This window comes from Erythrolamprus reginae, chromosome 6 (assembly GCF_031021105.1).
Source record: "Erythrolamprus reginae isolate rEryReg1 chromosome 6, rEryReg1.hap1, whole genome shotgun sequence".
Lineage (NCBI taxonomy): Eukaryota > Metazoa > Chordata > Lepidosauria > Squamata > Dipsadidae > Erythrolamprus > Erythrolamprus reginae.
The window spans coordinates 37,171,861-37,199,541 of NC_091955.1; the positions used below are offsets into that span (position 1 = coordinate 37,171,861).

General features: G+C 39.9%; 1 protein-coding gene across 2 annotated transcripts in view; it reads left to right on the plus strand.

The window, feature by feature from the left end:
- The first annotated feature begins 508 nt into the window (after positions 1-508).
- Positions 509-27,681, plus strand: part of CNTN1 (contactin 1) — a 760,044-nt gene continuing 732,871 nt past the window's right edge. The window contains exon 1 of one of the 2 annotated variants that reach the window (XM_070755541.1): positions 509-738. The gene's annotated coding sequence lies outside the window, so the exon portion shown is untranslated. The remainder of the gene's footprint in view (positions 739-27,681) is intronic. The other variant, XM_070755544.1, reaches the window with a different exon arrangement.

The following is a 27,681-nucleotide window of genomic DNA, read 5'->3' on the forward strand; positions in this document are numbered from 1 at the left end:
TTTTTTCTTATGAATATTTCTTATGAATTATTTTTTAACACAAAATAAAATGAAAAAATAAAGACATTTGATAACATTTGGATACAAGCAACAAATTACAGTCATACAGTCCTGAGTGGGAGGAAAAGGATGATAGGAATTATGAGATCAGACCTTGATCATTTGTCCCGACTCCAAAATGCGGCATGACTTTAAAACTGACTGGATTGGATTTCCACCCTCGAGAGAAAAGCCCAGCCAGCTAATTTCCCCCCTCCTCCCCCACTCCAAAATGCGGCATGACTTTAAAAACTGACTGGATTGGATTTCCACCTTAGAGAGAAAGAGAAAAGCCCAGTCGGCTAATTCCCCCCTCCCCCTCACTCCAAAATGCAGGATGACTTTAAAAACTGACTGGATTGGATTTCCACCCTAGAGAGAAAGAGAAAAGCCCAGCCGGCTAATTCCCCCCTCCCCCCAGTCCAAAATGCGGTGCGATTTTAAAAACTGACTGGATGGGATTTCTACCGTAGAGAGAAAGAGAAAAGCCCAGCCAGCTAATTCCCCCCTCCCCCGACTCCAAAATGCGGGATGACTAAGAACTGACTGGATTGGATTTCTACCCTCACGAGAAAGAGAAAAGCCCAGCTGGCTAATTTCCCCCCTCCCCCGACTCCAAAATGCGGCACGTGATTTTAAAACTGACTGGATTGGATTTCCACCATGGGGAAGGAGCGGGGAAGAAAGAAGGAGAGAAAAGTATGGCTTTTTCTAATTGGATATTGTATTTTTTAAATTCTCATTGAAGGCATTTGTAATTGCTTCTAAATGATGTTGGTTTTGCTTTTGCAAAAAACAAAAAATCAAAACAACCTCCTTAGGTGCAAGTCAGCTGAAAGTTCTACATAATTCGTTAACAATCAAGGCATGTTAAACTGATCTGTGTTTCCTGAACTAGATACTGGATATTGGATACTAGATGTAGAAGTTGTTTATGGTTATTCCCAGTTTCTGGAAGTATTGTCTACAAGGTGGGAAGATGTTCCTCTAAAGAGATGTCTCTTGTGGCTTGTACAGATATTTTAAAATGTGAAACATTTTCTAATAACCAAGATGGAAGGGACCTTGGAGGTCTTCTAGTCCAACCCCCTGCTTAGGCAGAAAACCCTACAGACAAGTGGGTATCCAACATCTTCTTTAAAACTTCCAGTGTTTGAGCATTCACAACTTCTAGAGGCAAGTAGTTCCATGGATTAATTGTTCTCACATTCACTCCTTGCTTCCAAGTTGCTTCTCTCCTTGATTAGTTTCCACTCACTGCTTCTTGTCCTACAGGTGCTCTGGAGAATAACTTGACTCCCCCTTCTTTGTGGCAGCCTCTTATTTACATTGTAAATAAGCTGTCTCAGACAGTTCTCTTAAAACAGAACTCTTATAAAATTGAAGTAATATCCTAATATACATTTCGAAACTTTGAACTAGAGGAATCAGCAAATGTTTGATACTTTAGTGATGGGACAGATATTTAGCAAGATGTTTAATAAATTCCACTGCTGGTTGGCATTTATAGCCAAAGAAACATGCAAACAATTGTAGCCTTCTGTTAAAATGAAGCCTTCTGTGAACATAATACAGTGGTACCTCGAGATACGAGTTTCATTCGTTCCGGACCTGGGCTCTTAAGTCGAGCAGCTCTTATCTCGAACGACTTTTCCCCATAGGAATTAATGTAAATAATTTTAATTGGTTCCAGCCCTCAAAAAACTCACAAAGTTAGTCTAAATTATGCAGAAAGACATGTTTTTAATGAAGAAATGTACATGTACATATAAATGAATAATGAAGTTTCTTTCACTTAACTTGTAAACTTTCTTAAACTTTTAAATTTACATATGTTCAACTTCTCTGCCACCCAATCCTGTAGGACAGAGGTCCCCAACCCTTTTTGCACCAGGGACCGGCTTTAAGCGATCAAGAGAGGAATGGGTGAATGAATGGACGGAGGGTGGGAAGGAAGGAAGGAAAGAGGGAAGGGACAGGAACAGAGGAAGGAAGCAAGGAAACTTATGAAAGGGGAGAGTAAGAGAGGAATGAGTGAAGGGAGGGAGGGAGGGAAGAAGGTGGGAAGGAGAAAGAAAAGAAGAAATAGAGGAAGGGAAGGTAAAAGAGAGAAAGAAAAAGAGCAAGAAAGAAAGAAAGAAAGAAAGAAAGGGGGAAGGGACAGGAACAGAGGAAGGAAGCAAGGAAACTTATGAAAGGGGAGAGTAAGAGAGGAATGAGTGAAGGGAGGGAGGGAGGGAAGAAGGTGGGAAGGAGAAAGAAAAGAAGAAATAGAGGAAGGGAAGGTAAAAGAGAGAAAGAAAAAGAGCAAGAAAGAAAGCTGCAAGCACCCCCCCGAGCCCCCCAGGCCGGCTGCAACCTTTTAAAACACGCGCGCCGCTTCGCAGCTGTCTCCTGAAGCCGAACGCGGAAGTTAGCGTTTGGCTTCAGGAGACAGCTCCTTGGCGCTTGTATCTCGAATTTGGGCTTGTAAGTAGAACATGTACCTTTGTATTTCCACTCATAAATTAGTTTGATTAACAAAGAAGATAAAAACAAGGTTTTATCATGGTTAACATGGTTTCTTGATGGTAAAAAATATATTTAGGCAGGGTTCTCCAAACTTTTTACACAGGGGCCAGTTCACTGTCCCTCAGGCTGCTGGAGGGCCGGACTATAAAAAAACCCCTATGAACAAATCCCTGTGCACACTGCACATACCTTATTTTAAAGTAAAAAACAAAATGGGAATGTATTTAGAGAGGGGGAAGAAGTCTGAAATTCATATATGTTTAATTTTTTTTAAATTTAATTTTGTTTTTTAATATTAGGATGTATTAATTTGTAAAATTGGATTAGAATTTTAGAACTATGTAGAATTACATAGGTAAAATTAATGGAAGATACATAGGATAAATAAGGGGTTTATTATATGTACTGTATGCTTTTATGAGTTTGCATTATGAATTTAAAATATACTTGGAAATGTAGAGGATTGATGAAAGTTAATAATAGTATGTGCCTGAAAAGTAATTGAGCTTGGAAATATTGAATGAAATATAGAAAAGTAAATATGGAAATATATTAATTGATGCATTGGTGTTCAGATAGATTTTCATAGTATTATTAGATTACTATAATACTATGATAAATATTTAATAAATGAAGATTTTAAAGCATGGATTTATTAATAGTTGTGTTTTTGGTTTTTCTGGTTGTTTTAGTTTTAATAGTAATAGATTTTGGTTTTATTTTATTATTAATTTCTTTTAATAAAAAAGAAGGGACATTTTTTTCATAATTAGGAAAAAGTTGTATAAGGGTTTTTTGTTTCTTTTAAGAAGAATGAATAAAAAGGAGGAGTAGGCATGATGGCCTATCTGGATTTATAAGAGGATAATTATATTAATTGAAATAGAAAATAACAGAATAATATAGTGGGAAGGGACCTTATTGTGCCCCAGGACTGAGCCCCAAATAATTACGCAATAAGGTGTCTTGGGTGACATCTGTGGAAAAAAATCAGGCGCTCAGGCATGAATATTTATTTGTTTGTTTTTCTGTCTGTCTGTCTGTCTGTCTGTCTGTCTGTCTGTCTGTCTGTCTGTCTGTCTGTCTGTCTATCTATCTATCTATCTATCTATCTATCTATCTATCTATCTATCTATCTATCTATCTATCTATTTAGACTTCTATGCTGCTCAGTCCCGAAGGGACTGCTGCTCAGACACTATACTTTTCTGCCCACACCGAAAAAAAATTAGAGGGAACATTGGTTGTATCATCTGCAAACTTCAGTAGTTTAACAGATGGATTGTTTGAGATGCAGTCATTAGTGTATAGACAGAAGTGGTGAGAGTACACAGCCTTGGGGGGCACCTGTGCTAATTGTACATATATCTGATGTGATTTTTCCTAGCTTCACCTGCTGCTTTCTGTCTGTTAGGAAGCTTGTGATCCACTTACAAGTGTGTTCAGGTACCGCTAGCTGATTTAGTTTGATTAAGAGAATGTCCAGTATGATGGTATTGCATGCTGAACTGAAGTCTACAAAGAGGACCCTAGCGTAGGTCATTGGAGATTCAAGATGTTGAAGGATGTAGTGTAGAGCCATATTGACAGCATCATCTGTTGATCTATTTGCTTGGTGTGCAAATTGTAGGGGGTCTAACAGTGCATCTGTGATGGTTTTCAAGTGGGACATCACTAGCCTTTCAAAGATTTTCATAACTACAGATGTTAGAGCAACTGGTCTGTAGTTATTCAGTTCCTTGATGGAGGGCCTCTTCAGCACTGGAATGATAGTCGAGCGTTTGAAGCAGGAAGGAACATAGCACAACTCTAGTGATTTGTTGAAGATTTGGGTGAAGATGGGGGCCAATTGGTCAGCACAGACTTTTAAGCAAGAAGGAGTTATCTTGTCTGGGCCTGGTGTTTTCCAGGCTTCTATCTATGAAATAGATTTTTCACTTCCTTTTCTGTGATCACTAGGGGTTGTAAACCCAATGGGATGGGTTCAGTTGTAGAAGATTTAGCTCTTGTTGGTGTGTCTGGGATGGAGGTTTTGAAGATAAGTGGTTGTGGTTTCTTTTCAAACCTGCAGTAGAACAAATTCAGGTCATCTGCCAATTGCTGATCTCCTTCAGCTTGGGAAGGTGGTTTGCTGCAACCGGTGATGTTTTGAGAGTTTTCCACATGTTTGCTGGTTCATTTGTTGAGAATTGATTCTTTAGCTTTTCAGAGTAGTTCCTTTTTGCTGCTCTGATCTCCCTTGTTAATATATTTCTGGCCTGATTGTACAGCATTCTATCAACTTTTCTGTAGGCTTCCTCTTAGGAATTATGTAACTTACTTGCTCTCCTGCCGGCTGCAAAGACAGGAAGGCACGCTGAGGCGGCTGTGGGCTGCTTTGGCAGAATACGGGAGGGTGGGGCCAGAAGGATTCAGCAGGTTCGGGTTCCACGAACTAGCCCGAACCAGCTGCCAAGTTCGCACGAACCCGCCGAACCCGAATTTCATTGGGTTAGCCCAACACTATTAATGACCTTTGTGATCACATTAAAAGCAATTGTGTTCTCTTCGCCAATGATGTAAAACTTTTCAACACCACCAATAACACAGCTACTCTCCAAAAAGACCTAGACTTTGTTTCTGAATGGTCTAATATCTGGCAACTCCAAATCTCAACCAAAAAATGCTCTGTCCTTCACATTGGCAAAAAGAATCAGAATACCAAATATAAACTGAATAAACAAGAGCTTACAGAAAACCCTTACTCTGTAAAAGACCTTGGAACACTCATATCAAATGACCTAAGTGCCAAAGACCTATGTGCCCTTAGACTATTCATTGTTGACCTCTCCATATTCCTAAGAGGTCATTAAGGGGAGTGCATAAGTGCACCAGTGTGCCTTCCGTCCCCTATCCTATTGTCTCTTTATGTTTTACTAGCATCATGTATATGAATACTATTATTTCTAATATTTTATTCATGTATATTAATATGATTATATCTTCACACACCTACATTATGTACTAGACAAAACACATACCTACATTATGTACTAGACAAAACAAACAAACAAATTAATAAATAAAATGTCCAGAGATACTTTATCAGAAGAGCCCTCCACTCCTCCATGGGCAACAGAATTCCCTACACAACTAGACTTACAATCCTAAGCTTAGAACTACGTTGCCTTAAACATGACCTAAGCATAGCCCATAAAATCATCTGCTACAACTTCCTTCCTGTCAATGACTACTTCAGCTTCAACCACAGCAACACATGAGCACACAACAGATACAAACTTAAAGTAAACCACTCTAAATTTGACTGCAGGAAATACGACTTTAGTAACCGAGTAGTTGATGCATGGAACTCACTACTAGACTTTGTAGTATCATCACCTAACCCTCAAAACATTACCCTTAGACTATTCACTGTTGACCTCTCCCAATTCCTAAGAGGTCAGTAAGGGGCATGCACAAGTGCACCAGCGTGCCTTCCATCCTCTATCCTAATGTTTCCTTTTTTTTACTAGTATAATGTATATAAACATTATTATAACTTTCTGTACCACCAATACGTACTTGACAAAACAAACAAATAAAAATAATAAATGATGCTTACATGTTTCTTCACTTCTCCTCCTCTACTTCGCTTGCCTGCCAACTTGTCTGTTTATTGCAATGGATGCAATGGATTGGTATACATATATACAAATACAGACAAGATATAATGAAGATAATAAAGAAGAAGAAGGTATAAATCTTGAAAAAACTAAACTAGATGAAAGTTTGGCTCAGATGAGCATATGATAAAAAAGTTTTATGGTTATTTTTTATCTATTGATTTAGAATTTGAACAAGTTAAAGATACAATGATAAAGTGGATGAAGAATATAGGATATTCAAAAGTGGCAACAAATTTGGGAAAGAAATTATAAAATGTCAATGTCAACAGCGTATAAGGAGAATATATATAAGATGCTTTATAGATGGTATATGACACCAGAAAGATTAGCAAAAATGTTTAAGAATAGATCAATGAAATGCTGGAAATGTAATCAGTTACCAGGCTCTTTTTATCATATGTGGTGGACATGCACAGAAGTTAAGAAATTTTGGAAAGAGATTCAGCAATGCATACAGAAGATTTTGAAAAAGACTATTGAATTTAAACCAGAAATATTCTTATTAGGTAATTTACCAGAAAATTTTAATAAAGATGAAACATATTTGATTATACATGTTTTAACAGCAGCTAGAATAGCATATGCACAAAATTGGAAGCTGAATAAAATTCCAGACGAAAGAGAAATATTATGTAAGATTTTAGACTGTGCTGAAATGAATAGGCTTACTTTAAAACTTAAAGATAAAGAGTGTGATTACTATAAGATTTGGGGGAAGTTTTATGAATGGTTGGAAATTAAAAATAATTGAGAAGTATTGTCTTTTACTTATTTTTGAAGAAATACATGATGATGTAATTTTAATCTATTAAAGACCCAGATGACGAAATAAGGACTGGTGGCAGCATTGGATAAGGAGTCAACACAGAGATGAATGGGTTAAATTAGAAATTGAGTTAAGCTGTTAAGATGTTTATGTCTTATTATAAATAGAAAAAGGGAATATAAGGGACTGGATTTTATAATATTGTTATTTGTAGATGAAATATATCTCATGTGTGGTTAATTTTAATTAGCATAGCAAAGAACAGGATAAAAGGTACATATTGAAAGTATTATTAGCGCTTTTTTCTCTCTCTGAATATTAAAAAATATTATTAATTATTATTTAAAACATTGATTCTGTGTTTTTATTGCTCATGTTATTTTATTGTATGTTGAAAGAAAAATAAAGAAAAAAATTATACCCCCCCCCCAAAATAAAAGAGATGGAAGGGATCTCAGAGGCCAACTAGTCTGACCCCCTAGTCTGATCTCCAAGCAGGAGATTGAAACAGAATGATAGAAATAGAGGGAACCTCAGAGGCCATCTAGTCTGACCCCCAGCTCAAGCAGGAGATTGAAACAGAATGATAGAGATGAAGCAGACCTCAGAGGCCATCTAGTCTGACCCCCAGCTTAAGCAGGAGATTGAAAGAGAATGATAGAAATGGAGGGGATCTCAGAGGCCATCTAATCTGACCCTCTTCACAAGCAGGAGAATTGGTCTCCCGGTCAAACTTCTGGGCTGCTAAAATGGCTGGTAGAACTCCCTGCCTCACAACAAGCTAATCCTTAAAAACTAATTTGGGAAGCCAATCAAAGCAATCCTCACAAAAGAGGGGTGGGAGAGAGCATCCTCTTAGCAAAGGACAGAATTGAAGTTGCTGGTTACTGTCTAGGGCCCCTTTATGACTTGGTCATCATGGTGATCTGTAGAATTTTTATGATGCATGGAGGCTGATGTAAAAGGAACAAGTGGTTTTGACAAAACAAACTAGAGGGTATCTAGTCCAACCCCCTTCTCAAGCAGGAGACCCTTAACAGAATTGGGTGGGACCTTAAGGAGATCATCTATAATCATAGAGATCATCTAGTCCAACCCACTTCTCAAGCCGATTTCTACAGAGTGTGAGAGATGGAAGGGACTACAGAGGTCATCTAGTCCAGCCCCCTTCACAAGCAGGAGATTTCTACAGAACAACAGAGTTTGAGGAGACATCAGAGGTCATGTAGTCCAACCCCCTGCTCAAGTCAGTGATGTCTACAGATTCCCATACAAATTAATGTGTTGGAAAGGACCTCAGAAGTCATCTTTTCCCATCCTCCCACCCTCCACCCATACAAATTAGCAAGAGTTGGAAGGGACTCTGGAGAGAGAGAGAGAGAGAGAGAGAAATGCGAAGGGAGTTTGAGAGAGGACCATGTAGCAGTGAGTTCCCCTGGCCAATTTATCAGCTCAGAATTTGTCAAATGTGTATGGGTGGAAGGGCGGGGTGGGAATGGATGACCTCCAAGGTCCCTTCCAACTCTAGTTAAATGTGTATGGGTGGAGGACAGGGGTAGCCCCTTACCCCCACTTCTGAGGCCTCAGAGTTTTTGCCTCTCTCAGCAAACACTTTCTTTTCTCATAAGTGCTACACTTATCATAAAAATTCCACAGATTACCATGACAACCAGGTCATAAAGGGGCCCCAGTAACCAGTAACTTCACTTCTGTCCTTTGCTAAGAGGATGCTACCTAGCGCTCTCTCCCACCTCTCTTTTGTGAGGACCAATCTGATTGGCTTCCCAAATTAGCTTTTTAAGGATTAGCATGTTGTGAGGCAGGAAGTTCCACCAGCCAATTTAGCAGCCCAGAAATCCTGCTTGTTAAGAGGTTTGGACTAGATGGCCTCTGAGGTCTCCATCTCTATCATTCCGTTTCAATCTCCTGCTTGAGCTGGGGGGTCAGACTAGATGGCCTCTGAGATCCCTTCCATCTCTATAATTCTGTATCAGTCTCCTGTTTGAGCTGGGAGTCAGACTAGATGGCCTCTGAGATCCCCTCCATCTCTATGATTCTGTAACAGTCTCCTGCATGAGAAGGGGGTCCTCACGATGAACTGGTGTGTGTCTGTGTATGAAAGAGCGAACTGTCCCATTCTTTATTTCCCAAAGTAGCATTTTGTTAGGACTGTTCTGATTGGATGGTGGCGAAGTGTCCCATATGGCCAAAGGGCTGGGGCGAATAGCTAGGGGCCTTTTGACAAGAGAGATGGCCTATCAGTTGCTGTGGAACAAAGAGCTTCATCCAACTGGCAGAGGCAAAAAGTCCCATCCCCCTTTTAAGCACCTTACATTGAGCAGAGGCTGGGTGGGTGTCTGCACTTGCTAGCAGCCAGGCTGAAGAAGGGAAGAGCTGGGCGGCTTGCAGGCCTTTTAAAAAGGCCGCTCGCTAAGTCCAGTCACTTCTGCCCTTGTGACATGCACAAACATTCTGGGAGGTCTTGCACTGCTGTGAAAGACCTCCCAGCAAACAGGAAATCCATGCTGTGTTCTCTAGCACTAACGCAAATGTCGGCCCCGCGCTGAGTGCATGCGGCCTCTCAATTGCGATGGATGCGGAATAACACACGGACACTAGAGCTGGGTAATAAGGGCCACTTTATTAAATATGAACATAGAAGACCTGCAGAGGTCACTAAATGGGGTGGAAGTTCCTATGTGCAACATACTTGGGCAACTAAATGGGTTTAACTCCAGCCTGGGCAGTATGAGGCTATCTTTAGGCTACGCCCAGCCCTATAAGCCATGCCTCAAGCATGTGGGAGGGCTCACCCCCATGACCCGGAACTGGAAATGATGTGAGCCCCAAAGGCACCCCCTCTCCAGCACCCCGGTCGTGTAGGCAGCGTGAGCTATGGAAAGGGGCAGCCGATCATCTTCCAAAAGATGCCCAATGGAGTACATACAGTTGCTACTGATACTCTTTTCCGCCCCGTTACTGCCACAGCAGGGGGTCAGATCTCTATCTTGGCCCCATGACTCCCCCCTAATCCTGCACCAGCTCTTGCATGCACCTCTGCAAGCCATGAAGGAAAATGTCATTCCCGACATCTGATAGGTGAACTCATCGTCCCGATAAAGGCTGGTACAATCAAACATAGGCCCTGGGGTCTAATCACTGAGCCACCATCTGCTTTAACATAGCTTGCCACGTGTTCTGCTACCTGTATCCTTGTCAAGTCCCCCACAATTGGTTTGATGGCCTCTCTACACCCTTCCCTTGAAGGGTCTCAAACCACATGCAATGTGTGTTGAGCCATATGCTCCACAAGACCCGAGGGTCAACAACGGCTTGATACACCAGTGCCAAGCCCAACACAAATCAAGGTAATTGCAACCGAAGCGCAACACCAATCACTTGGGCCCATCTACGGCTCCACATTTCCAACAATTGGAGAAGCCCCGTCTCAACGGAGACCTCTGTGCCCTGGCCATTCCATTATGGCCCAGAGACTCAGTGACAATTGCATTTCCTCAGATGGTGACGCAGCACTTCTTCCAATGTTTAGATGGGTCAATGTGTCCCTCACTTCTGGGTACCATATGCCCCAACCATTTGCCCTCTGGGCTGCACTCTGCCCTCCCACCATACACATACTCCCTGTTAACGGACTGAGCATTTCATTGCCTTTTCTCTTCGCCCAGCCATTGGACAAGTTGTGCCCCATAGCCATTGTCTGATGGCTGATAGCCATTGTCTGTCGGGAAAGCAGAATACTCCTATGTGGTTACTAGGTGCCATTCAATGGAGTGCCTGGCACCCCAGCCTAGCAATGGTCCTTTTATTGAAAATCACATCAGGTTTTCACTGCCGAAGCCTCCTCTGACCAAGAAAGCGTGAGTGACAGGGATGAGGGGAGTTTGGCAGACAGCCCAGGAGGAGATCAATCATCTGTATCATCCTTGGATTCTGAGCAAGAATTAATGACACATCCACGCATGTGTAGAGTGATGCATAGGAGACAAAAACTGAAGGATTATTACAAGAGAAAATGAGGCCACCTGTGGTTGGGTGGGGTGCTATAATTAGTGCTACAGATAAAAGTGCAGGATTAAGAGGGAAAGAATGGGGAAAACCTGTTTTTAGTGCTAGTTCTTTCATTCTTCTGGCATTACTGAAGATTACAGATTAACAGAGTTGGAAAGGATCTTGAAGGTCATCTAGTCCAACTCCCACCCAAGCAGGAGATCCTATACAACAGGGGTCCCCAAACTTTTTATACAGGGGGCCAGTTCACTGTCCCTCGAACTGTTGGAGGGCCGGACTATTAAAAAAAACTATGAACAAATCCCTATGCACACTGCACATACCTTATTTTAACGTAAAAAACAAAATGGGAATGTACTATTTAGAGGGGGGGGGAAGAAGTCTGAAATTTATATATGTTTATGCTTTGTTTTTAAATTTTTTTTGTTAACATCTGATTGGCTATACAAGGTTCTCTTGGTTTATAGAAAAATGTATAAAAAGGTTTATAGAAAAATATATAAAGAAAGAAGGAAGCACTTTGGCATAATTGGTATAATTGGTGTTGTACTTTTTGAAGGAACATTAAGGAGGGAATTTAATTAAAAGAAAAGTATGTACCTGGATGACAACATCAGGAAAAAAACCTTTTGCAACTTTTTTGATGATTGATATTAGTTACTGACAAAATATCGCATTTTATTCAGGGAAAATTAGATGGTACATTGTATTGTTTGAATGTATGTTGAGAGAAAAATCCCCCCCCAAAAAAGTCCTTCCTTCCTCCGCCCCTCCATTAATTTCATTCTTCCTTCCTTCCTTGTTCCCTCCATTTCTTCTTCCTCCCTTCTTCCTTTCCTTCCTTCCATTCCCCTCAATTTTTCCTTCTTTCCCTCCCTCCCTCCTTCCCTCCTTTCCACTTCTCTCTTCCCTCTCCCTTTTTTCCTTCTTTCTCATTTGTTTTGTTTCCCTCTCCCTCGTTCTTTCCCTCCATCATTTTCTATTTTTCTCTTTTTCTCTCTCACATTCCCTTCCCCTCTCACTTCTGTTTTCTCTCCCTCTCTCTCTTGCTTTCTCTCTCTCTCCTTTTCTTCTCTCTTCCTTCCTCTCTTCTTCTTTTTTCTGCCCTGCAACACGCCACGGGGCAGTCGGCTGCAAGCAGGAGTTCCAAGATGGTGGCACCGACATCGGGTCGCAGTACATTGCTGGCACTGTGCTGGGCATGGGCATGGGGCTGGCACTGGCCCGCTGGCTGGGCCGGGACGGAGGTGCCAGCCCCATGCCCAGCGCATGTCCTGCAACACATCCAGCCGCCGCCGCCGCTGGTGCCTTGCAGCCAACTGCCCCACTGCCTCCCCACGGCTACTGCTCAGAGCCCTCCCACTTGACCCACGTTTGGCTGCGCCACCTTCGCGGCTTGCCCTTGCTGCCCCACGCCCGCCAGAGCTGCCCGGTGCGGCTGAAGCGCGGGGCGGAGTAGGCGGCGGCTGCTTCAGGCCCGCCCCCGAGCTGAGCTTTCTTTGGCTTCCTTTGAGGCAAAGCTGCAAAGCTCATCTGCCGCCTCGAAGGAAACCAAAGGAAGCTCAGCTCAACGAGGACCAGCTGTTGGTCCCTATAGTATACAACTTCTGACAAATGGCAGTCCAATTTCTTCTTGAAAGCTTCCTGTGATGAAGCTCCCACAATCTCTGAAGGCAAACTGTTAATTGGTTGATTGCTCTCCTTACTTCTAGGTTGAATCTCTCCTTAATCAGCTTCCATCTAGTATTCCTAGTATGGCCTTTGGCTGCCCTGGAAAATAGGTTGACCCCCCCCCTCCTGTCTATGACAGCCCCTCAATACTGGAATACTGCTATTATGTATCCCTCTGTTAATGCAATTTAGGATTGCATTGGCTTTTTTGGTTTCCACAGCACACTACTGGCTCATATTTAACTGGTTGTCCACTAAGATGCTAAGATTCCTCTCACAGTTACTGCTATTAAGCCTGGTTTTATTTTTTATTAGAGCTGGAAGGTACTTTTTAGGTCATCTAGTCAAAACCCCTGCTCAAGCAGGAACCCCACACCATTTTAGAGAAATGTCCATCCAATCTCCTCTTGAAAGTCTCAAGTGTTGGAGCCTTCACAATCTCTGCAGACAAGCCGTTCCACTGGTTGATCACTCTCATCATCAGAAAGTTTCTCCTTATTTCCAGGTTGAATCTCCCTTTAGTCAGCTTCCATCCATTGTTCCTTGTTTGGTTTTCTGGGGTTTTATAACCATATTTTTCAGAGTTTACCAAGCTTCTTGAGTTGTTTTTCTTTTTAGGATTTTCATCCAAGTAAACTTTCCCAAGTTCTCTCTAGGTTTATTAAAATCAGCTCTTTTAAAATCTATGACTCTAGTATCATTATGTTCTATTACTTGAGTTTGCGTTACGTTGAATTCTAGTATGACCTGGTCACCCTCACTCAAGGTTCCTGCAGTTTCAACTCCCTCTATCACTTATTCTCTGTTTGTAATAATTATGTCCAGTATGACTGTACCTCTAGTTTCTACCTCTACCTTTTGGATAACAAAGTTGACAGCTAGATCAGTCAGGAACCTATTCGATATCTCAACTTGGTGCGGAATTGTTGTCAGGATAATTGAAGTCCCCCATTACTATTGCAGTGCATTTCCTACATCTATTTGTTGGTTGGCAAAAAGTACATCTATTTTTTCTGCTTGGTTGGGAAGCCTGTGAATACACCTTTGGCCATGTCATTCTATTTTTCTTTTATATTGACCCATATGCATTTAATGAAGTTTTCATCTTTGGTTTCATGCATTTCTGTAGCAATATACTGGTCCTTTACATACAGTGCAACTCCACTTCCACTTTCATGGGGTCTGGGTTTTTTTTTCCTTTTGAAAAGTTTGTATCCTTCTATCAGTATGTTCCAGTCACGGGTTTCATCTCACTAAGTTCCTCTTATTCCAACTATATCATATCTACCTTCATGAATTAATAGTTCAGGTTCACCCTGTTTGTTCCCCAGACTTTGTGCATTTGTATAAAGGCACTTGAGATCTTTATGTCTGACTCTGGGTATGCTTCCTATGTCTCCTATTTGGTGTTTGAATTTGTCTTCTTTCTCACCCCTCTTTACCTGATTATTTGACTTGTTTTCTAGGGCTTTTTGTTTGAAAACTACTACAGCAAACAAGACAAAAACCTCCTACGCACCAAATCTAATAGAGCCTTCGACAACTTGGTCAACAATAAACTCAAAGACTCGAGACCTATCCCACCTCTCAAAGGACCCAACAATAAAGAATACCATGATGATTCATCAAAAGCTAACCTCCTGAACTCATTCTTTGGCTCTGTCTTTGTCAACAGCAATGGCTCATCCCCCAAATTCATTTCTCGCACCACAAACTTTCTCAACGACCTAACCCAAATAAACTTCAGTGAAGACTGAGTTGAAAAAGCATTTTGTGACCTTAAACCTTCTCTATCGTCGGACCAGATGGTCTATGTGCTTACTTCCTAAAAAAAAGCTCTCTTCTGCCATAGCTGAACCACTAAGGATAATTTTCAAAAAATCCTTCAGAACCAGCACAGTTCCTAAGCTATGGTCTAAAGCAATGGTCATCCCCATCTTCAAAAAAGGACACCCCTCTCTTGTAGATAACTACAGACCAATATCACTATGCTGCATCCCAGGCAAAGTCATGGAATCAATTATAAACAAATCAATTATTCTCCATCTAGAAACTAATAATTTGCTCTCTAACAAACAATTTGGATTCAGAAAAAAACTATCCTGCAACCTGCAGCTCCTCCACTGCAAAAATATATGGACAACTCATCTAGATCAAGGGAAATCTATAGATGCGATTTATATCGACTTCTGCAAAGCCTTTGATTCAGTGGTCCATGACAAACTACTCCTAAAACTCAAATCCTATGGCATCTCAGGATCCCTCCAGAGATGGATTACAGCATTCCTGTCAAACAGACAACAAGTGGTCAAAATAGGAAGCACCATATCCACCCCCGTCCCAGTTAAAAGTGGTGTACCCCACGGTAGTGTACTAGGACCAACACTCTTTATTCTCTACATCAATGACCTTTGCAATTACATCACAAGCAACTGTGTCTCTTCGCTGATGATGTAAAACTCTTCAACACCACCGATAACACAACTACTCTCCAAAAAGACCTGAACTCTGTTTCTGAGCAGTCTAACACATGGCAACTCCAAATCTCAACTAGCAAATGCTCTGTCCTACACATTGGGAAAAAGAATCTGAACTCCAAATACAAACTGAATAAACAAATTATCACAGATAACCCCCACTCGGTTAAAGACCTCGGTATACTAATAACAAAAGATTTAAGTGCCAAAGCCCACTGCAACAACATAGCCAAGAAGGCTTCAGGAGTTGTAAACCTAATCCTACGTAGCTTCTGCTCTGGCAATCTCACACTACTTACCAGAGCTTACAAAACTTTCACCAGACCCATCCTTGAATACGGCTCATCTGTTTGGAACCAATATCGCATCTCAGACATTAACACCCTTGAAAATGTCCAAAGAGGAAGACTTCCGGTTTTTGGCGTCAAGCTGTTACCAGGCAGCCTTCCTTTTCCCCGGGGGTTGTCCTGGCCTTTCGTGTGTTTTTTTGGTGCTTAACGGTGATCACTGACCTGGAGAGATGGTGATTTAATAGAGGAACTCCTTGTGTACCTGAGGGAGGTCGGCGGACCCACCAGGAAGCAGGGAAACCCCCTTTGCCAGCACACGAAGAACTGATCTTCAGATCGGCCTGAAGCTGTGACGCTCCGACTCCATTAAGGAAGCTGTGAGAAGGCGGCGGTGAAAGCTTTGGAGTGAAATAAGTGAAGAGATTCCTTTTGATCGATCGTTGTTTGTGGATAATAGCAGATGAAAGACCCCTGTTGTGTCCTTTGTATTGTTAAGGAAGAGTGCCAAAACCTTTGAGAAAAGCGGCGACTGCGATCCTTAATTGGCTGATGGCGGCAGAGAACAAACAAGACTAGGCAGATCGAGCAGATGTGATTTAAAACCTTATACCAACTGAACTTTTTCTGCTGGACTCTGTGATTTTGCAGTGAAAGATTGGAAACAACGTGTGATACACAACATTTGGGGGTGAGAAAGTTTTGGATGTCTTGATGGTAAGAGGAAGTTTTGAACAGATTAAGTGGATTAGAACGAACTGAGTCGGTGACAAGCCACAAAAATCGGAGGTTTTTATATACTTAATCTTTTTCCTTTTTTTTTACCCTCTCTTTCATCTCCCCTCTGTCTAACCCCACTACTTCACCTCACTTTTGATTGCATATTGACTCTGCATTGTTGTTCCAGTTGTCAGAAAACAAACAAAAAATCTACAAACTTTTGAACTTTGATTCCCTATTAACTCTACAACGCTGTTCCCTTACTGATAGACTGTCAGAGATTGTCAGAGACTTCCTTAATCATAGAGACTCTCAGAGACTGAACTGTGAACTGTGACTCAGCGCTATTGCATCAGCCCAAGAAGAGAGAAAAAGAAAAGGAAAGAAAAACATCCCTCAATATTATCTGCTCCTTATTAATTTCCTTCCCACTCCTGAATATTCCTGTCTACTGTTACTCTCCTTTTTCCAGTTACAGTTATCTTCCTTTTTTGAATACTCTATATGTGATTTGTTGCAATGTTGAGAATAACCCCTTGATTGTTTGATTTTTGAAAACATTTTTGAAAACATTCTACATTGATATATTGCCATTACATCTATATACTGTCATTGATAATACTTTATACTGTTATATTATCATCATTACTAGAGATCTATTGAATCTATGAATTAATTGGATTACTGAGCTAGATTTATTTACGGATTTATATCTAAACTAATAATTTATTTATTTATTGACCTATATACATATATGCTGATGTGTTAACCTATCTACTTATTATATACTTATTTACCTATCTATCAATATAAACACTACAATTTGTCAAACAACTGTATTTAACTATTATAACTATTAATTATTATATATTAATTGAAAGCTATTTTTCATTACCTATTAATTACTCAATTCTTCTAACCTACTCTAACCTTCTTGAATACCCATATCTAGAACATTAATAATATTTATTAGATATTGATATAGAACTGTATATTGACATTTTTGAGTCTTAAGAATTGGATTATAGAGCCTATTATAATATTATTATAAGCTATCCTACTATAAGTTTACTATAAGTTATTCTATTAAGATTAATATAAATTAATAGTATCGAACATTTTGAGTATAAGCTAAACCCATATTTCTGTATCTCTTACTATACCCTGTCTGACTTTCCCATAAATATTCAAAATGTCATCTACTAATACAAATACAAGTACTAAAGCTTGGAAGAAGGCAGCACCTCAATCTTCAACTCCGACCATCCAGCGTAACTTAGAAAACTCTTCTACTGACAAAACATCAGCTGTACAATCAGACCAAGCTGCACCCATCACCCTAGCTTCCCTACAGGAGATAATGATTAATATGCAGAAATCAATGGATCAGAAGTATGAATTAATGATGGAAAATATGGGTGCAATGAAGGAAGATATCAAGGAAGAGATCAAGAAAATTGACGATCGTGTTGGACAGCTTGATGAGAAGATAGTGATGATGCATGGAACCCTCACACAGAATGATGAAAAAATTCAAAAAATTGAGGAACAAAATGATAGAATGGAAACCAGGTTGCAATACGCAGAAAGTAGGACAGAATACATCAATAAAAATCTGGAAGAGGCCATTTTAAATCTTGAGCTTGAGAAATCAGCATTCTTCTTGAGGTTCCAGAATATTAGCGAATCAAGTGAAGAGAACCTGCCTCAGATTATGTCAGAAATTCTTGCACCCATCACAAATAAAACCCCACAGGAAATGTATCAACAAATGGATGAAATTTACAGATTATCTACAAGTTACGCAAAAAGAAATCGCCTACCCAGGGAAGTACATATTAGATTCACTAAGCGTACTATAAGAGATGAAATCTACAATATGTCAAAGGAAAATCCTCCATCATATAAAGGAAAAGAGATCATAGTCCTTCGTCAAGTTCCTAGACGAGTGCGTGAAAAGCGGAAACCCTATCAAACCCTAGCTAATAAACTCAACAGAAACAAGATACCATTTAGATGGCTGACACCTGAGGGCATGCTTATCTCCTTAATTGACAAAAAATACAAAATAACTTCGACAGAAGATGCAAGAGACTTTTACGATCAAGTCATCAAAAAGGTAGATGAGGAATGTATTAGGGAGCAAGAATCAAAAGATAAATCTAGCCTGGATGAAATCAGCTCTGAAGACACTCTCGCAGATAAGGAAACTGGACTTAAATTAACGGAAGAATATGGCAGAGACGGCCCAACAACAAGATCTCAAGCGGAGGCGAGAAAGGAGAAAAGAAGAGAACCAGCAAACTAACTTACATCACAAAAACCCCTTACCGAATAATGAAATAAGACTATTCTCTATCAATATCAACGGCCTCAACTCTCCTAGTAAAAGGAAAAAAACATTCTACAAAATTGAACAACAAAAAGCAGATATAATCTGTCTCCAAGAAACGCATGTAAAAAAACAAGACCAATTAATCTTAAACCATCCCAAGCTTGGAGAAATCTTCTCATCCCTTGCTGAAGTCAAGAAAAGAGGAGTAGTACTATACATTAAACCTAAACTTAACCCTAAACTAATTTACACAGATGACAACGGACAGATATTAATAGTACAAATTACATCAGGAACAAAAAAAATACATATAATCGCAATCTATGCTCCCACAATAAATCAATCCACTTTTTATGCAAAGCTACATCAAAAAATCACGGAATTAAACTTAACAAATATAATAATAACAGGCGACTTCAATGCAATATTAGACAGGAAAAAGGATCATAAAAGCACTAAGCAAATGAAAAAGAGAAAACAACTACTGACAACTTTTGAACAACTTACAACTGAATTAGCACTAAAAGACATATGGCGTCACTTTAATCCAAACAATAGACAATATACTTTTTTCTCTTTTCCTCACAAGTCATGGTCCCGCATAGATATGGCCTGGGCTGATTTAGAATTTATCAATGAAGTAACAGACATACAAATACTTCCAAACTCCTGGGCAGATCATAACCCCATATTGTTGAAATGGAGAGATTCAACTAATAACCATTCAAGACGATGGACTATGAACCAAACAATATTTAAAGAAGAAAACTTTCAAAAAATGTTAAAACAACAATTGGGTGAGTTTCTCCAAATTAACAATGATGGTAACACTTCCACACAAAACCTATGGGACACAATGAAAGCCTATGTGTGAGGAACCTATATTGCATACCAAAATAAAAAGAAAAAACAGAAACAAAACAGCCTATCCACACTAAAAATAAAACTTCAGAACCTTGAAAAAACCCTACAAATGAAACCAGACAACGCCGAAATTTTAGGAGAATTGAATATTACAAAACATTACATAAACCTGCAAACTCAAGAAGAACTCTCACATAAACTAAGGATTGCCAAACAAAAGCACTTTGAATTTGCAAACAAACCTGGGCGATGGTTAGCCTCAAAACTCGCTCACCAAAAAGCAGATAAAATTATAGAGGCATTATATGATCATACAGATGCTTTAAAAACAACACTCAGCGATAAAAAACAAATAATTAAATCTTTCTTTGAGGAATTATATAAAAAAGATGACGTAAATGAACAATTAATAAATAATCTATTCAAGAACTTAGAAAATACAGAAAAAATAAATAAGGAAGATCAGGATATGCTAAATGACAAAATAACATCAATGGAACTAACTAGTGCAATTACAAAACAAAAAAATAATAAAACCCCAGGCACAGACGGTATACCTGCCGAATTCTATAAACAATTTCAAGAAATTCTGGAGCCTATAATGTTACCCCTTGTTAATGAAATTCTCGAGGGTTCAAAACTTCCTTCCTCCTGGAACGAGGCCTACATAACTTTAATACCTAAAGATACACAAAATAGAGCTCACATTCAAAATTATCGTCCAATATCCCTGCTTAACTCAGATTATAAAATCTTTGCATCCATCATAGCTGAAAGATTTAAACGAATATTAACTGTTAGAATACATACAGACCAAAATGGCTTCCTTCCGGCAAGAAACATAACAACAAACACAAGGATTATTTTGGACTCTTTAGAATACTACAATAAAAACATAGATAAACCAGTAGCATTCCTATTCGTAGATCTACAGAAAGCTTTTGATAGTTTATACTGGCAATTCTTTACAACACAAATAGCGTCAATGCAATTTGGTAATAAATTTACAGAACTCATTAAAACTATATACTCAATACAAACAGCCAAAATACTGATAAACAATGATATGACAGAAACAATAAGTATAAAAAAAGGAGTGAGGCAGGGCTGTCCCTTAGCCCCCCTGATTTTTATCTTTGCACTAGAAGTTCTACTAAATAAAATAAGACACAATAAGGAAATCCAAGGATTAAAAATTAAAAATGAACACTATAAACTTCAAGCTTTTGCTGATGACATGGTGTTCATTGTACAAGACCCCTTAAAATCTGCACCTATCCTAATTAATGAAATAAATAAATTTGGAGAGATTGCTGGATTAAAAATTAATAGAGAAAAAACAAAAATGATAACAAAAAATATGACAAAAAAGCAGATATCGAAATTAGAAGAATCCACTAAAATAAAAACCGCCAAAAAAGTTAAATACTTAGGATTATGGATTACCGCAAATTGCAGCACTATCAAGAAAGACAATTACGATAAACTAATCAATGAAATGGACAAAGATTTTTGCAGATGGTCGAAACTCCCACTCTCTATAATGGGGAAAATTGCTGTAATTAAAAGCAATATACTTCCTAGATTTCTATACCTTTTCCAAACTGCACCCATTAAACTAAATAGGACCTTTTTCAAAAACTTACACAAAAAAATTCGCAAATTCATATGGACAAAAAAAAAGGCCAGGATAAAACTTAAGGACCTATAAGACCATAGGTCAAGGGGTGGTTTTGGGTTACCAAACATGGAACTATACTACCATGCCTCAATTGTAAACCTACTGAAAGAATGGATAATACTTAAAAATTCTAGAATATTAACACTTGAAGGCTATGACCTTCAATCCGGATGGCACAAGTTTCTGATGACAGACATAGATAAAATACCAACATATTTCAGATCACACTACATCCGAAAAACCTTAATTAACACCTAGCACTTCATTAAAAAAACCCACTACCTCTGCATCCCAAAATGGATTTCACCAACAGAAGCCATTATATACCCGAATGCATTAACCCCTGATAAAATTATAACATACGACCAACTACTAAACGAAAATAATGAGCTAATTCCTAAGCAAAAACTCATGGAAAAAGGTATTAAAGTAGATTGGTTACACTACCTACAAATAAATAAGATAAGAACAAATCAGACTTCCAAAAAAATAACCCCCTCGATAAAATAATTTTTGGTCCACAAAAAAAGCAAATATCAAATATATACAATATCCTCTTTCAACACGATACTGTTGAAGAAATAGTTAAAGGATCTATGATAGCGTGGTCACAAAACTTTGGGTACACAATTTATTTAAACGAATGGGAAAAAAATTTGGACTGCTAACTATAAACTAACGATGGCAACCTCATATAAGGAAAACCATTATAAAATGTTCTACAGATGGCACTTGCCACCTGCTAGACTTGCAAAAATGTATCCAAATCTATCACCATTATGTTGGAAATGCAGAGAAAAACCAGGTACATATTACCACATCTGGTGGACATGTGAAACCACCCAAAAATATTGGGAAAAAATTAAAACTATACTAGAACAAATTACCTCTCAGACTATCCATGAGAAACCCGAACTATTTCTACTAGGAATCACAAGACAAAATTTTAGTAAAGAAAACAGATATATTATAATCCATATTATTACAGCCGCACGGATTTTATATGCACAATTTTGGAAGCAAGAAAAAACCCCAACTACTCTATCACTCTTGATTAAAATAATGGAATGCGCAGAAATGTCCAAACTAACAATGGAACTGCAAAACAAGGATGAGACAGATTTCTACAAAGCTTGGGATAAATGGTACCTCTGGTTAAAAAAAAGGAATTATCTAAAAATTACCCATCAAGAAAAATATCCAACAAAAACAACTTGAAAAAATAGCAATTTACATCACAAATCATAACATCAAACTGAAACAACAAACTGTAAACATCGATCGACACGAACTCCAACTTTACAAAGAAAATAAACCCCTAAATGAATTATATATATTGGCACTAAAAACTACATTCAAAACATATCGATAAAGCCTTAGGGTAAAACACACCAACTACGAGCTCAAACTACAGGCCGCAAATCATGAAAGACCCAGCTCTAACGCTGGTTTTCGCTTCTCTATCCCCCCCTCCTTCTTCTCCCTATCCTCCTTCCTTCTATATCTACTTCCCTCCCTTCACAACCCCCTTCTCCCACTCCCCAATTACTACATAAGTAGAGTGTAAAAAATGTACAATATGCATATCTCTTTTGTCTTTCTGTATTTGGTTTTTATTGTATATATTTAATAAATTTATTTTCAAAAAAAGAGAGAAAATGTCCAAAGATACTTCACCAGAAGAGCCCTTCATTCCTCCACTTGAAACAGAATACCCTACGAGACTAGACTTTGAATCCTGGGCCTAGAAAGCTTAGAACTAAGATGCCTTAAATATGATCTAAGTATTGCCCACAAGATCATATGCTGCAACATCCTTCCTGTCGGTGACTACTTCACCTTCAACCACAACAACACAAGAGCACACAACAGATTTAAACTTAATATTAACCGCTCCAAACTTGACTGTAAAAAATATGACTTCAGTAACCGAGTTGTAGAAGCGTGGAACTCATTACCGGACTCCATAGTGTCATCCCCAAATCCCCAACACTTTACCATTAGATTATCTACGGTTGACCTATCCAGATTCCTAAGAAGTCAGTAAGGGGCGAGTACAAGTGCAGTAGAGTGCCTTCCGTCCCCTGTCCTATTGCTCTCCTATATCTCATATACTTTTCTTCTATTCCTATATCTCTTCTTCTATTCTTTCATTGATATGTTTTATGCCTATATCTTCTCTTCTATTCTTTCTTAGATATATTTAACTATGAATATATCCTCTATAACCTTCATTATGTATTTTACTATGTGTATACCCACTAAAACCCTCATTGTGTATTGGACAAAATCAAATAAATAAATAAATAAAATTAGGTCCTTGAGATCCTAAATATGGGTCACCCTCTCCCCTCAATTTTAGTTTAAAGCCCTCCTGATAAGTTGAGCCAGTTGTTTTCCAAAAATATTCTTCCCAGTCTTTGTGAGGTGCAGCCCATCCTTTGGCAAAAGCCTATCATGAAGATAGTACAGACTATCATCCAGGAATGCAAAGTTTTTTTGGTGACACCAATCCTTTAGCCTGTGGTTGACTTCTAGAATCCTTTGTTTCCTTATTGGATGTTGGCCTTTCATTGGCAGCACAGATGAAAAAATACTTGTGCACTTAACTTCTTGACTTTCTTGCCTAGCTGCTCATAATCACTCAATATTGTTTTCAAGTCCTTTTTTGTGTCATTGATTCCTACATATAGTAGATGTTTCCCCAATCTATCCCCCGCAATGGTGTGCAGTAAAATACAGTAATACCTCGTCTTATGAACTTAATTGGTTCCAGGAGTAGGTTCGTAAGGTGAAATGTTCGTAAGATGTTCGTAAAATGTTCCCATAGGAAACAATGTAAAAGTGATTAATGCCTGCAAAAAGAAAAAAAAATCACAAAATGGTGCTCCGCTGGGCGCCGCCGCCTGGCTGTCACCTTTTAAAACAGCCAGGGGGCTTCTCGGCGTTCTCCCGAACCCGAACCCAAACCCAAACTTTTCGGGTTCGGGAGGCCGCTGAGAAGCGCCGCCACCCAGCTGTCACCTTCTCCTCAACGCCGAACCAGGAAGTTCAGGTTTGGGTTCGGGTTCCGGAGGCCGCTGAGAAGCGCCCAGCTGTTTCAGAAGGTTACAGCCAGGCGGCGCTGCTTGGCGGAGCGCCATTTTTGTGATCGGCAGCGGCGTTTTCGGCCGATCTGGAGCCTGGAAAGGAGCTGGGGAATCCCAATAGGGAATTCCATGGGTGGAGCTTTGACGTCCATCTTTGTGTTTCAGAAGGTGACAGCCGGGCGGCGGCGCTTCTCGGCAGCCTCCCGAACCCGAACCCGAAAAGCCCCCCGGCTGTTCTAAAAGGTGACAGCCGGGGGGCGGCGCCCAGCAGAGTGCCATTTTGCAATCTGCGGTGGGTTTGTAAGCCGAAAAAAGTTTGTAAGAAGAGGCAAAAAAATTTCGAACCCCGGGTTCGTATCACGAGGGGTTTGTATCACGAGGTACCACTGTATATTACTTCACTGCTAAGACCGAATAAAATTTAGTAATTCAACAACTCTTTTTAAAGTTATCATTCTTAAAACATGGTGCACTATGAGGTAATAATACTTCAGTGCTAGTGTGTGGAACAGGTCCAGAATTCCTTATTTGCTAAGTTGCTAAGGTTGGACACCCCTGTTCTAGATCCTACTTGGTTTTTTAAATTTACTTATTATCATATTTTGTTTCTAATCACACTGTTCCTACAAGTGATTTATAAATGGTGCCCAAAACTTACTATGCTGTTTGACTTGGAAAGCTCTCCCAGTAATTAAACTCCACTTGATGATTTTAATCACAGAATATGTTTATTTATCTGGTATCTTCTTATCAACTTAGGATTGAGATGAAATTCCTCAGACCTGTGTCCACAATTTGTATCATCACAAAGGTGTAAAAAATGAATGCTCTTCCCCGCTCCTGGTTACTGGTTCACAGGCTTGCTGCTTCTTGGTAACAGACTAAAAATGCCTGCTGATGAGCAAGGCTTAGCTACTTCCCTACCCTGATGAGCTCAATGGCCCAATAAGAATTCACAGAAGTGGTCACATGTAAAACTACATGTGAAATATAAGTACATTCCCTTAATGCAATGTCTTAAAGAAACATGTCTTAAGACAAGCTAAGTATCTCTTTCTATGGTGACAGTACACTCTCCACCTGAAATTTGTAAAATTCCACTGCCAACCAGTGAATAAACTGAAATAAACAAAGGCATAGGCTAAATAAAGCAAATTATCTATCTAAGATAAACAATGTAACGTAACTATCTAATTAACTAAATAAATAAATAAATAAGGCATACCATAACAGTGTAACTTAATTATCTAAGTAACTAAAGTAAACAAAGTGTATCATCAAACAATGCAAACATTGAGATATATACAAGGCATGTAAAGCATGAAGTTCAATCTTGAAGCTCTATCTTTCTTACCAGCAAGACTAGGTTGGTGACTGGTCTGCTGTAGAGTTTCTTGGTAAAAGTCTTTGAGTTGGGCAGAACCTGGAATACAAGTCCCATGTGCCAAGAGTTTCAAGCTGTGAGGGAGCCGTTTGCCCGGATCTGCCTGGTGCACCAGTTGCGGCTCTATCTGAACAGGGAGTCTTTACTCACAGTCACTCATGCCCTTATCATCTCGAGGTTCGACTACTATAATGCTCTCTACATGGTGCTACCTTTGAAGAGTATTTGGAAACTGCAAATTGTACAGAATGCAGCCGCACAAGCGGTCATGGGCCTGCCTCTCTCTCCAACATTCCGGGGTCTGCATTGTTTGCTAATTCAGTGTTGGTTATGGACTATAAAGCCCTACATGGCATCGGACCAGATTACTTGCAGGACCACCTATTGCCACACCAATTCCAGTGACTGGTTAGGTCCCACATAGTCAGCCTTCTCCAGGTCCTGCCAACTAGACAATGTTGTTTGCAGGACCTAGGGGAAGAGTCTTCTCTGTGGGGGCCCTGGCATTCTGAAATCAGCTCCCCCTGGGAATTTGCACTGTCCCCACCCTCCTCACCTTTAATGAGAGTCTTAAGACTCATCTATGTCACCTGGCTTGGACTGATTAGATCTTAGCCCCTGGCCAATGAATGATTGTATGATAGCTGTAAAAATGGGTATGATTGATTTTTAAATTCAATTAGGGATTCCAGATAGACATGACATTTTAAATTTAATTGGATTAGTTTTACTGTTACTGTTATTGTTTTTATATGCTGTAAGCCACACCAAGTCTTCGGAGAGGGGTGGCATAGAAATCTAACAAACAAACAAACAAACAAACAAACAAACAAACAACAAATACATACACTCTGGTGTATGCTATGGCTGCTATTGCCAGTGTGGATGCATCTGAGAAGACATGCAGTTGCATTTTATACTCTTGCTCTGCTGATAAAACATCTGCTGGATGATTGCTAGGAAGAATATGGGCTCTTTTCTGAAGCGAATAAGCATACCTAAAAGGCTGTTGGTAAGATCGGGTCCTGTAAGAAGGATTTTGTTCAAAGAGAGGTTTTTGAACTGAGCATTTCTATCAAAGACTACTCTTATCTGCCCTGGCTTTTGTAGGTGGTGGTTTAACCTTTGCTCTTAGCTGAATAAGCAAGTAACTTTTACCCTAGATACATAGAGAATATAATTTTATAGGCTTAAATAATTCAGAATAATGAGATGCTTTTTATTGACAAGATTGGTTTCCCATATCATTGCAATAATTTGGTAATAACCTATAGTAGGGGATCGCATTTGGTTATCAAAATATCTGCCCACCAATCAACTGGGTCATAAGCTTGCTTGCTGGTTCCTGGGCCCATTCCTCATAGAAGCAGTCATCAACCCAGTGATCTACAGACTAACCTTGCCTCACACACTCTGAATTTGTCCTGTCTTCCATCACTCCCTTGTTGTCCCAGCCCATCCTGCCTGCCTAGTCCATTCTGCTGCACGACTGCTGTCTGTGCCTAGCATCCAGTATGCATCACCAGAGCCTGAGATTGCCGGCATTAGGGATTCCCTATGGCTGAAAGGTCAGTTCCAGTACTTGGAGGGAGGGGCAGCAGCCGGAGGATGTGGACTCTTATCACGCTCCAAATCTGGTCTGGACATTTCATGAACATTTCCCATCTAAACCGCATCCTGACCGACAGATCCAGGGGAAGGGTCCTGTGGTGAGGTATAATTTTGTGGTCCACTTGCACCCTGCACAATTAGTCACAGACCCAGAGGACACAGAGACAGTGGAAGCATGGTACAGGCATCCTGTGTTCCTAGTACCCGAGACTGACAGTGAAGAAGACATGATGTTAGAGTCTGAAGTGCAACCAGATCCTTCTGCATGTCCTGACATGAATGACTCAGGAGAAGAGGAGGAGCCTCTTCTGAATTTGCAGATTCTCTAAGACAGCGTTTCCCAACCGGTGTGCCGCGGCACACTGGTGTGCCGCGAGACATCGCCAGGTGTGCCGCCTGGGCGGGGCGCTGCGGTGCCTCTGAACTCTCCGCTCCTGCCCGATGCCGCGGTTTCTGGCGCTCTCCTGCTGGGCCCCAAAGAAGGAAGGCAGGAAGGAGAGCTCCGTTCTTCGCGCAGGCAGTCGCGGGGAGATGGCGGGGGGGGGGGGCGGC